Raw genomic sequence first — 11519 nt, forward strand, 5'->3', positions numbered from 1 at the left:
AGTTTATATGCCCTTGGAAGAATGGGTGTTCCTAACAGTGGTAATCAACTCTAATTGGTTAACAATTAATGAACGAGAATCAATATTACAATGAGAGGTGGACCTATTCTAATGAGGGTTTGGAGATGTAACCTTGGTTATGTCATTTACCTCTATATTGCCCAGCCTTGAACAATCTAATTAAAGAATTTATCCCCACCTGAGCCTGTGAAAGCACAATGGGCTTCCCCATCTTGGATTACATTCCTTGTAAGGTTGGATGGGGTCTGAATCAGCAATGCCCTTCAGAGACTGAACGTACAGGCTTCTGAAAAAATCCTAGTCCTAATTCAATAATTGATTATTAAGATAAGAGATACATAATCATTTGTCTCAATGAAATAATATGTAAATCATGGGGAAAAAGTTTCCTTTACACCTTTGACAGTATCACATACTGAAGTCTAGCATATCATTGATGTGATTTTAAACAGCATGGTTTAGAAAATATGCTAATTGCCATTTCACTATGTTTGCTTAGCTTTTGTTTTTCTATGAATAGTTAGAGCTGATTTTTTTCAAAGGTGATTATAAGTCATATTTTATATAACACTTTGCTTGATTATTTGCTCTTTGAACGATGTTGTACATTGCTATTTGTACACTGTTGCCATTAGATCTTACAATAATGTTCCACTCTGCAAATTTGTAAGGTTTAAATAAAATTTAATTGTGTGCAAAAAAGAAAGAATGGTCTAAAATCAGAGGCGAGCCTTTCTTTAGCAAAGCTAGGCTGAGCATAGAGGTATTCAGCTAATTCAGCTAATTCAAGTCAATACATATTTGTTACATACCTATGTACAAGGTAATTGGACAAGTGTTAAAGATACAAAAATACAAACTGGACAGTTCTTGCTATCAAGGAACTCTGGTTACTTCCCTATATATTCCTAGATAATTCCAATAAAAGCACATTTATTTTTCCTGCATTACCTAAATAATTGCCTCAATTCTCCAATTTACTTTGATAGAAAGGTAGCCTGGCTTTGAGGAGAAAAGAACAAAATCTATCCAGGATTTTAAGTATCCTCTTGCTCTCTATCTTTTATAAAATATTTCGAGTGATCTCTTTTGTTACTAATATTCGCAGAATTGTCATAGTTGGCTTCTTATCCCCCTGAAGCTCAATTGAATCCTAGGTTCCCCTTCATCACCTGCCACCTGGCTCCTTAATCACTGCCTTGGACCTGTAGCTTCTTAGTTTTGTCCATCCCAAGATCCCTATCCTCTGTCCAGCATATTCTGAGAATTGGCTTCTTCAGACTAATAGAAAAGAGTACTGATTCTAATAATTCATACAGCTGTCCCTTTCTATTAGTACTGATAACTGAGTTCATAAAAGAATATGATTGAGACTTACATTGTGACTTAAATAAAAGTCTCCACCACTGGGGTCATATTTACTATGCTAAATGGATTGAGAATTGAATTGTTTATCTGGACAACTCAAAACTAGAGGAACACCCCCCCCTTCCAGAAGTAGTCAGATAATTTATTGAAACTTTTCAAATTTATTTTTATTTTAAATTAAAATTTTTTTTCATTAATAAAAATCTGCCTTTTCTCTCTTCCACCATCCTTCCCCCTCATTCTCATTGAGAAAGAAAGAATAAAACTCCTATTACAAGCGTGCATAGTCAAGCAAGACAAAACAAACTGAGTCTGTCACCTCTCTGTCAGGAGGTAGGTAGTATGTATCATCACGGGTCCTTTGGATTCATAATTGGTCATTGCATTGATCAGTTTTTAAGTCTTTCAAAGTTATTTGTTTTTACATTATTGTTGTTATTGTATAAATTATTCTCCCATTTTCCTCACTTTATTCTTCATCAGTTCATACAATTCTTTCCAGCATTTCCTCCATCATTTCTTACAGCACAATAATATTCTATCACATTCAAATACCATAACTTCAATCATTTCCTAATTGATGGATTCCCCCTCAGTTTACAATTATTTGCCACCACAAAAAAAGCTACTATAAATACTTTTGTACATATGGTCCCCTTTCCTCTATTTTTGATCTCTTTGTCATATAGACCTAGTTGTGACATTGCTGGGTCTAAGGATAAACTCAGCTTAATAGCTTTTTGAGCATGGTTCCAAACTGCTTTCCAAAATGGCTGGAGTGGTGGATAGCTCCAACAACAGTGCATTAATGTATATGCTTTCTCAAAGCCCTTCCAGCATTTGTCATTTTCTTTTTTTTCCCCTGTAAAGTTTGTCATCATGATAGGTGTAAGGTGGAACCTCAGAGTTGTTTTAATTGGAATTTCTCTATTAGTCATTTGGAGCATTTTTTCATATGGCAATTGATAGCTTGTTTTCTTCCTTTGAAGATCACCTGTTCATATCCTTTGACCATTTATCAAAAGGGAATGGCTTTTATTCTTTTTTTTTTTAAGAGGTGATCTGGGTTAAGTGACTTGCCCAGGGTCACACAGCTAGCAAGTGTTAAGTGTCTGAGGTTGGATTTGAACTCAGGTCTTCCTGACTCCAAGACCGTAGCTCTATCCACTGCACCACCTAGCTGCCCCTGGCTTTTATTCTTATAAATTTGAATCAGTTTCCTATATATCCTAGAAATGAAACATTTATTAGAGAAATTTCTGCAAAGATTCCCCCCATTTACCTGCTTCTTTTCTATTTTTAGCTGAATTAGTTTTGTTTGTGCAAAAACTCTTTTAATTTTATGTAATCAAAATTGTCCATCATGCCTTCTGTGGTCCTTTCTATCTCTTATTTGATTATGAACTTTTCCTCTATCCATAGATTCAGCAGGTAATTTCTTCTTTGCTTTCTAATTTGTTTATGATGTCACCCTGTATAACCATGTGAAATGTTGGTCTATACCCAATTCTGCCAGACTGCTTTTCCTGTTTTCCTGAAAGTTTTTGTCAAATTGTGAGTTCTTACTCTATTAGTCGGGATCTTTGGGTTTAAACAGTAGATTACTGTGTTCATTTGCTTCTATATCTTGTATATTTAATCTGTTCAACTGATCAACCTCTCTATTTCTTAACCAGCACCAAATTGTTTTGATGATTAAAGCTTTATAGTATAGTTTCACTTTCCAGAAGCAGCCAGGTAATTAAAGAAAAAGTTCTAGGTTTTTTAAAATTTTTATTTAGGTTATTCAGATAATTGCCTCAATTTTCCATGTTCCATTGTCTTGACAAGATAGTCTTGTCCCCTTGACTACTGAAGATAGCCTTCACTTTAGAATCATAGGTTTTAGAATTGGAAAGAGTCTTAGAAATCATAAAAGTTCCGCTCTTTCATTTTATAGATGAGGAAACTGAGGCCCAGAGACTTTTCATCAATGCCTCAAAGATCTGGAACTCACTCTATTAACAGATCAAAAGTTGCCTATAACTTAACAGATAAGTCTTAGAAGGTTTCCTGAAGCTCAGAGATGTGTTTTACACGAAGTCTAGTAAGTTTCCAAAATGAGATTTGAATTCAGGTCTTCCTGACTCCAGGAAGCATGCTATTGCTATGCCATACTGTCACCCAAAGTTACACAGTAGATAGTAAATAGTAAAACCAAGATTTTAACTTAGATATACTAACTCTAAATCCAAGTTTTCCCCCTCATATCAGCTTACTGCCTTGATTATACAGCCTCCAAAATTTGCCCTAGCACCATTTATTTGTTTCTGACACTTTGTTTTTGACTACTATCTGCCTATCGTGGTGGGTGAAAGATGACATGACTGAGGAAAACAAAGGTTTGATCTTTCAAACACATTGGTTTATTAAGCAGTACATGCCAATTGCCCATCAAACCGGAACCAGATCTTCTTAGCTTAGGACTGGACCCCAAATACAGGGGTATTAAAACAATTAATAAAATAAGGCCAATTAATTAAAAGGAAACAATACAGCATTAGGTAATTTGATTTCTAATTGGAGTAAAGATCAGGGACTTTCCAAGTTAGGAGGGGATGACTGAACAGGTACAGTTTCCTCAAATCAGAAAAGGAGGTGTCCCATTCCCCAAATGTCTGTAAACAATCAGAGGAACATGGAAACTATAACTGATTGATCAATATGAGGCCAGTTTTCAGATATGACCTATAGGTTGCTTGAGATGTATGATTGTGAGAAAACTCCTTACATCAATCTTTGCATCTGAGTTTCTAGTGAGCATAACCTAGGTCCTTGGTTAAAGGTTTCTAAGCAGCAGGTAGAGGTGGTCCAGTTTCCCAGTCTTGCAGGGCTAGGTTCAAACAATACAATGAGATTTTCTCCCAATTCCCACAACTGAATTAAGTTTTCTCACAAGACAGAATTTGGACTAGACCCATAATTGAATAGAAATGGAACTGAGCTAGTGCCAAAACTGAGTCACAAGATGGAGTCAGTGTGCTTCATTCAGTTCCTACAATTAACCACTTGCTGTCCTAAACCCCTCAATTCCCTCAGTACTAGACACCATAATTATAGGTGAACTTATCTTATTGCCTATCTGGCTTGTTTAAGATTCTTAACTTCTTTTCAATCTAGGCTTGTTACCCATTGCCTGGTCCTGCTTCCTTGATGCCTTTGTGTCTAGAGTGAGCACAATGAACAAAGTACCTAACAGTATATCATGGAGCTCTAGGATGGCTACTACCATCACCTAAAAAAGTCTTCAGACTACTGAACTGATGCAGACAGAAAAGGATGGGAGCAACCCAAGATTTAAAATAGTGGCTATGTTGACCATTCACAATATAGATGGGCAATATGTATCTGGTTTTATTAGACAATGATTCCAAGAGAGAAAAGGACAGTTCCCTAGAGGGAAAGGGAAAAACCTTAAATAGCCAGCTTGTGGAATCATTACCTTAAGAAAGCAATGAGGCAAATAGTTTGAGGATCTGAAAAAGAATTAGGATCATATTTATATCTATACTCACTACAAAGGGTATCCATCAACTCTGTGTGTGTGTGTGTGTGTGTGTGTGTGTGTGTGTGTGTGTGGAGAGAGAGGGGAGAGAGAGAAAGAGAGCGAGAAAGAGAAAGACAGAGAGCGAGCGAGAGAGAGAGAGATGGAGGCCATAAACTACTGAATTGATACAACAGATTTTTTTTTCAGCAATAATGGAGTTCTATACTCCTGACTTGATGGCTTTAAGAAGAAGAAACACTTACAGCCCAGTGATAACTCATGGTGGCAGATAGATATTGAACAGATGACAACAGTTCTGTGCCTGACTAATATTCCAAACAAACAGATGCATTTCGATATGGTTCATACTGAAGAAGACTTCCTGAAGACAGTTATATTTCTGCACAGGGCTCTAATGGTAAAAAAAAAGCTACCAGAGTTCACTCTCCTAAAATCAGCTATTGATCTTTCTCTTTTTCCTGTCTAGGTGAACTTTTCTGTTCCTGCTACTTTCTAAATAGCCACTTCAGGTCTTCCACAAACAATCCTGAAATTCCCTGCCAAACTTACTCTTAGAAATCAACGTTCTTGGATGAAATAGAAAGTGAAGATAAATCAATAAACAAACTTTTACATAATTTCCAAGCATTGTGCTAGGTGCCAGGGATGCAAATATGAAAGTGAAAGCCTCTGCCCTCAAGGAGCTTACACTGTAAGAGGGGAATACAATGCAAATAGAGGTCATTTTATACTGTATACTACAGATGAAATATTATTTATTTTAGTATCTTATAATCTTATGTTTGTGTTTTGTAAGGAGGGCCCAACTTTTAGAAACGAACAAATAATGAAAATATCTTGAATGTTTTAACTTTTTTTTTTAATTGATGGCCTTATATGTCTGGCAGGTGGGGCAGTGGATAGAGCACTAGATTTGGAATCAGGAAGACTCATCTTCCTGAGTTCAAATCTGGCCTCAGGCACTTACTAGCTGTGTGACCCTGGGCAAGTCACTTAACTGTTTGCCTCAGTTCCTCATCTGCAAAATGAACTGGAGAAGGAAATGTCAAACCACTTCAGTATCTTTGCCAAGAAAACCCCCAAATGGGGTCATGGAGAGTTGGACACAATTGAATGACAAGACAGCCTCTGGTCTTGCCTCACCAGGGCAGCCCCATAGTCCATTAGTTTGTTTATCATTGAGCCTTAGAAGATTTTAAAACACAACGGATGAATTACTATCTGGAAGGTATACAGAAATCATTTACAAATTTATCTTTTGAGATCTGTCTTCAACTTCTCAAAATGAGCAAGTCAATTCTTTGATTCTAAAGGCATTTATTAAACTCTTAGTATGTAATGGGGAACTATTCTAGGTACTGGGGACACAGAGACAGAAAGTGAAACAACTTCTACCCTCAAGAAGCAAATATTCTTGACTACTACCTATGTTGTGCTGGTCAAAATCAAATATCTCTCTTCAGATTTCTTTGGGAGAGAATGTATCTTATAATAAAGAGCTTTAATATTGTATGTACCACTAAATTTTTCACACTGAACAAACTTCAAGAATGTTCCCGTTTTGCATAAAACAACCACATAAAGGGTAAGAACTCACTCTCCAAATGGGTACATCACAGCATAAGCAACTACCTCACAGGGTTGTTGTATGAGACAATATATGAAAAATGGGGGTAGGGTAAATTCCCATTTGTGGGTGCCTCCATATTAAGGGATCTGGGCGTTCACTAAACTTTATGTATGTAAAGTGCTTTGCAAATCTTGATGTCTTATATAAATGATAGCTATTAGCACCTATTATATTTTTAAAATGTACATGGTATTTTTTTTCCAATTACATGTAAAGTTGGTTTTCAACCTTCATTTTTTATAAGATTTTGAGTTCCAAATTTTTCTCACCCCCTTCCCTCTCCCCTTCCAAGAGGGTAAGCAATCTGATATAGGTTAAACATAGTGCCTATCACTAAGAAGCCCATTCCTCAAATATTCTTGAGTTTCTTCAGGTCAATGTGCTTCTCCAGTCACCTTTCTGAACTAGTAAAGTCATAGAAAACGAGTTCCTTGAGGGCAGGGAGTGGTTTCATTTTTGTCTTTGCATATTTAGCATCTAGCATGGTGCCTTGCATGCAACAGGTGCTTAATAAATTCTGTTTAATTGAATTGAATATAACTTAAAGGGGATAGTCCAGGTCCCCAGCTGTGCCATTCCCAGAGAGTCACCTTTCTCACCTTTGCTGCTATGATGCTCCCTAATACCTTCGAAAAGCTGTTTCTTGGATTTTACTAAATTATTGCCATTGATCTATGGAAACAGAGAACTTTTTCTACAATAAGGGGCATCCCATACTCTCTTCTTGTTGACTGAATGACCATCATCTTTCATAAGGAGACAGCATGTTGAAGACACTCTGCTAGTCTATTAAAACACTAAAAAATAAGAGCTGCTTTTAGGAACTTGCAAATGGCTTTCTAGGAAGCTCTCTCAACCTTAAATACCTTCCATCTCACTGCAGGTACCACTAAGTCCTTAACACTTCTGCTCACATGGAACACATTCAAAAATTTGGGTTAAAGTTATGCAGGCAGTAATAAAAACAACCAGCATTTACATAGTGGTCTAAAGTTTGCAAAGGGCTTTTCAAATGTTATTTCATTTTATCCTTACAACAACCACAGAAAGTAGGTGCTATTATTATCCACATTTTACACATTAGGATATTTTTTGAGGTAGACAGAGGTTAGGTGACTTGCCCAGGGTCATATAGCTAGTAAATTTCTGAGGCTGGATTGGAACTCAGATCTTTCTGGTCCTGTGCTCTAACAATTGTACCATCTAGCTGCCTTAAAAAACATAAAATACAACAACTTAGCTCATTGGAATTTACCCCTTGATTTAAAGAAAATATTGTGAGAACAATAATAACAATAGCCCCCATTTATAAAACAATTTATGATTTATGAGTTGCTTTATTTACATATCTTATTTGTTCTTTACAATTATCTAGTGAAGTCTGTGCTATTATTGTCCTCATTTTATTCATGATGAAGAAGAAGCTTAGAGCAATTAAATAACTTGTCCAGGGCAGACCAACTAGTAAATAAATGTCTTGGGTAATATTTGAGCCTAGGTCTTCCCGATTCCAAATCAAACAAGTAAATAGCCAAATATAATTAAATAAATATTATGGAGACAAAGAGCATAGTCTAGAAAGGACACACATATGTCTAAAATCCAAATCATTAATCATTCCTTTTCTCTTCTGCAAAGGGTTGGTGAGAGAAGTAGGAGTTACTACCAATAATTTGGATTCCCATTGTGTAATAAGGAAAAAATTATCAGATCTAGAATTGCCCTTTGGGCATTGGATTTGTAACAGAGGACCTAAGTTCAAGTTCTGACTGTCACTTAATGACTCATGTAACCTTAAGTAAGTAGTTTCCCCTTTCTGGTGCTCAGTTTCCCAAAATGAGGAATGGAATTAGGAAACCCTGACTGCGAATCAAGTAGACCTGAATTCGAATCAGACAGACCTGAATGCGAATCACACCTCAGAGACACTAGCTGTGCCACCCTGGGGAAGTCGCTTAACTTCTCTGGGACTCAGTTTTCTCATCTGTAAAATGAAAGGGCTAGATTCGAGAGGCTCTAAGGTTGCTCCCAGCTCTAAATCTATGATCCTATGATCAGGGAGACAGAGGAGTGACACGCTCAGATTGAGCAAGGCTTTGGCAGGTCTTTCTTCCTCCCTGGTTCATTCCGCTGGGCTCCCGCACCCGAAGCTTTCCTTTCTGTCCTTTCCTGGCACGAGAGGTAACGGCGCTTTGCCATCCCGTTCTCCCTGTCCAGCCCAGTACCTTTCCCACCGCTCTCTTCCCTTCCACCCCCCGCCCCCGTCTAGGGTCATCTTCAGCAGCAGGGCACAGCCACCTTCAGTTCCCTGAACCACTTCCCTGCTCACTCCTGAGTGAGAGAACCTTCGACCAGCCCCCCACTCACTGAAGGGCTGGGCGGATAAGTAAGTTCTAGACGTCCTGTTCTCTGGCCCACCACCCAAAATAAGAGACAATTAAAGGTAAAAACATCCCGGCCCGGTTTTCTAAGCCACCGCATCCCCTACCGTTCTCTTGAGCACTCTTGCAGAGGCTGGGAATCTGCAAGGCGTCTGTCTCCAGACCAGCAGGAATGCGGAGACCTTCTCAGTTTAGCCAGAGAACCCCGAGCTTCTAAAGCCCCTGGGGCCAAGGAGGCGGGTCCGGGAGGGGCAATTACGGAGGGAGCTACATATCAATGGAGTCAGGTTGGACTTACCTCCAAACAGGCGGAACAAGCAAGTGTTATAGAGGTTGAAACAATGAAGCAGAGAGACTGTAGGCACTTAGCAGGTGCTTTTGTAAAAGATCTAGATGGAAGGGGAGAAAGCGGATGCAAAGTCACTTTTTAAAAAAAATCCTGAATTGAACAAACACCAAATAAAACGAGCATTTCCACATACTTATGTGACAGGAGGGGAATTAAGTACATGTTATAAATGGTATAACCGAAGAGGGATTATACATGAAACTGCAGATTTCTGTAAGGTACATATTGTTTTTTTTCTTCAAATACACAGTAAATTCGGCATGTAACTTTCAAAGCTATCCCACTTGTCTGTGATTCCCCCTGGTCTTTTTCTGTTCTCATCTGCACATTTTAAAAAAAGTTGCTTCAATGATCTTTCCCTGCTATGTTATCTTAGCCCTCTCCCTTCTCCTTTCCTTTCATCTACCACTTCCACTGGGAAAAAATAAAGAAGAAAAACATTAGCTTGTGTGTGTGTGTGTGTGTGTGTGTGTGTGTGTGTGTGTGTGTGTGTGTGTGTGTAAACTATGATATGTTGTTGGCTCCTACTGACTTTCAGTACACTAAAATCCATGCCTTTTTCACATTAATTGCTGTAGGCCTACAGTCAGAATAGATGTTAGTTCAAATCAGGCCTCAGATATGTAGTAGCTATGCGTCTCTGGACAAATTTCTTAGTTTGCTTGAGTTTCCTTAACTTTAGAATGGGGATAATAATAGTACTTACCTCCTAGGGTTGTTGTAAGGATCAAATAAGATAATATTTGTAAAGTGCCTACTACAGTGCCTGGCACATAGTAGGTGCTTAATAAATGCTTATTTCTTTGCTTTCTAGTTATGTATTCTCCATCATGTATTTTATTGTAGTAATTTTTTTTAACTCAGGTGTATAACTTGACATTTATCTCCATTAAATGTCATTTTACTTGATATAATCTATCATTTAAGTTTGTGGAGAACTTTTTGTATGTTGATTCTCTCATCCTACCCGAAATCTATCCCTCCCAGCTCTGTGTTATTTACAAATGTGAAAAGCATGCCATCTACGACTTCATCTAAATCATTGATTAAAATCTTAAGCAGAATCAAGATAACACTACCCTATAGCACTATATTAGAAATGTCCTTCCAGGCTGACATTGGACCATTAAGCAACATTCTATGGATCTGGTTATTCTAATCTATTTTCCCGTATTGTTGGAAAAAAATCTTAAAAACTTTTCTTACTTCATCATTTCCCTATACTCTCTAAGCTATCACAGACCCTTCTCTTGAAAGATAAACAGCTAAGCAAAACAAATTGATGCATTAACTGTGTGTGAAAGCATATGAAATATTTTGCATTCATAGTCCACTTCCTCTTTAGTAAGAAGAGGGAATTTTTTTTTTCTTATCCATTTTCTGGAATCAAGAGGTCATTACATTACTCTGAATTTTTGGGCCTTTTAGTGTTATTTCCCCTCACTTTGTTGTAGTTATTGTGATATTATTCTCTTGGCACTGATTTCTTTTCTCTGCATCAGTCCATTCATAAAGTATTCCCAGGTTTCTCTGAATTCCTCATCCTTTTCATTTCATAAGGTGCAATAATATTGTTATATTCATATGATACAATCTGTTCAGGTTATTTCTCAATCTATGGATACTTACTTTGTTTTAAGATTTTTGTTGCTACAAAAAGTGCTGCTTCGAATATTTTGATATACCTCTGTATTTGACCTTGGTGTATACACCCCGTGTTGAGATTGCTAGTTTAAAGGGCATGAACAATTGCATGACTTTTCTCTCATTATTCCAAATTGTTCCAGAATGGTAGTACTAACTCACAGTTCTACCAACAGGGTATTATCATGCCTGTCTTCCTATAGCTCTTCCAACACTGATTGTTTGCATCTTTTATCATTGCTGCCAACTTTCTGAGTATAAGGTGAAACTTTCTGTTTTAATTTGTACCCCTCTCTTATTATTAATTTGGAGCATTAAAATTACTTTTTAAAAGTTTTATTTTTATTTTTGTATTTTGTTTTCACATCTCATTCATTTCTTCTTAACCTGCTCCCACAATGAACTCTTCCTTATAACAAAGAAAAACATTTAAGGGAAACTACCTGATACAGTGATCATAACTGATAGGGTATTCTATATTCCACGTCTATAGTACCTGAACCCTCTACTGAAAGAACAGGATTGTGTTTTACCATTAATTCTTTGGGACAAAAATTATTCATTACATTTAGTTAGATA

At 37.2% G+C, this 11519-nt stretch overlaps 1 protein-coding gene across 4 annotated transcripts in view; it reads right to left on the reverse strand.

Moving 5' to 3' along the window:
* LOC110211635 (uncharacterized) overlaps positions 1-9231 on the reverse strand; it is a 69631-nt gene extending 60400 nt beyond the window's left edge. Inside the window, exon 1 of one of the 4 annotated variants that reach the window (XM_078146980.1) lies at positions 9055-9224. The gene's annotated coding sequence lies outside the window, so the exon portion shown is untranslated. Of the gene's footprint in view, positions 1-9054 lie in introns of all 4 variants that reach the window. The other 3 variants (XM_020991085.2, XM_020991088.2, XM_078146981.1) reach the window with 3 other exon arrangements.
* Between the last annotated feature and the right edge of the window lie 2288 nt (positions 9232-11519).

Source organism: Phascolarctos cinereus, unplaced genomic scaffold, assembly GCF_003287225.1.
Source record: "Phascolarctos cinereus isolate Bilbo 61053 unplaced genomic scaffold, phaCin_HiC Scaffold_726;HRSCAF=1367, whole genome shotgun sequence".
In the NCBI taxonomy this organism is placed as follows: domain Eukaryota; kingdom Metazoa; phylum Chordata; class Mammalia; order Diprotodontia; family Phascolarctidae; genus Phascolarctos; species Phascolarctos cinereus.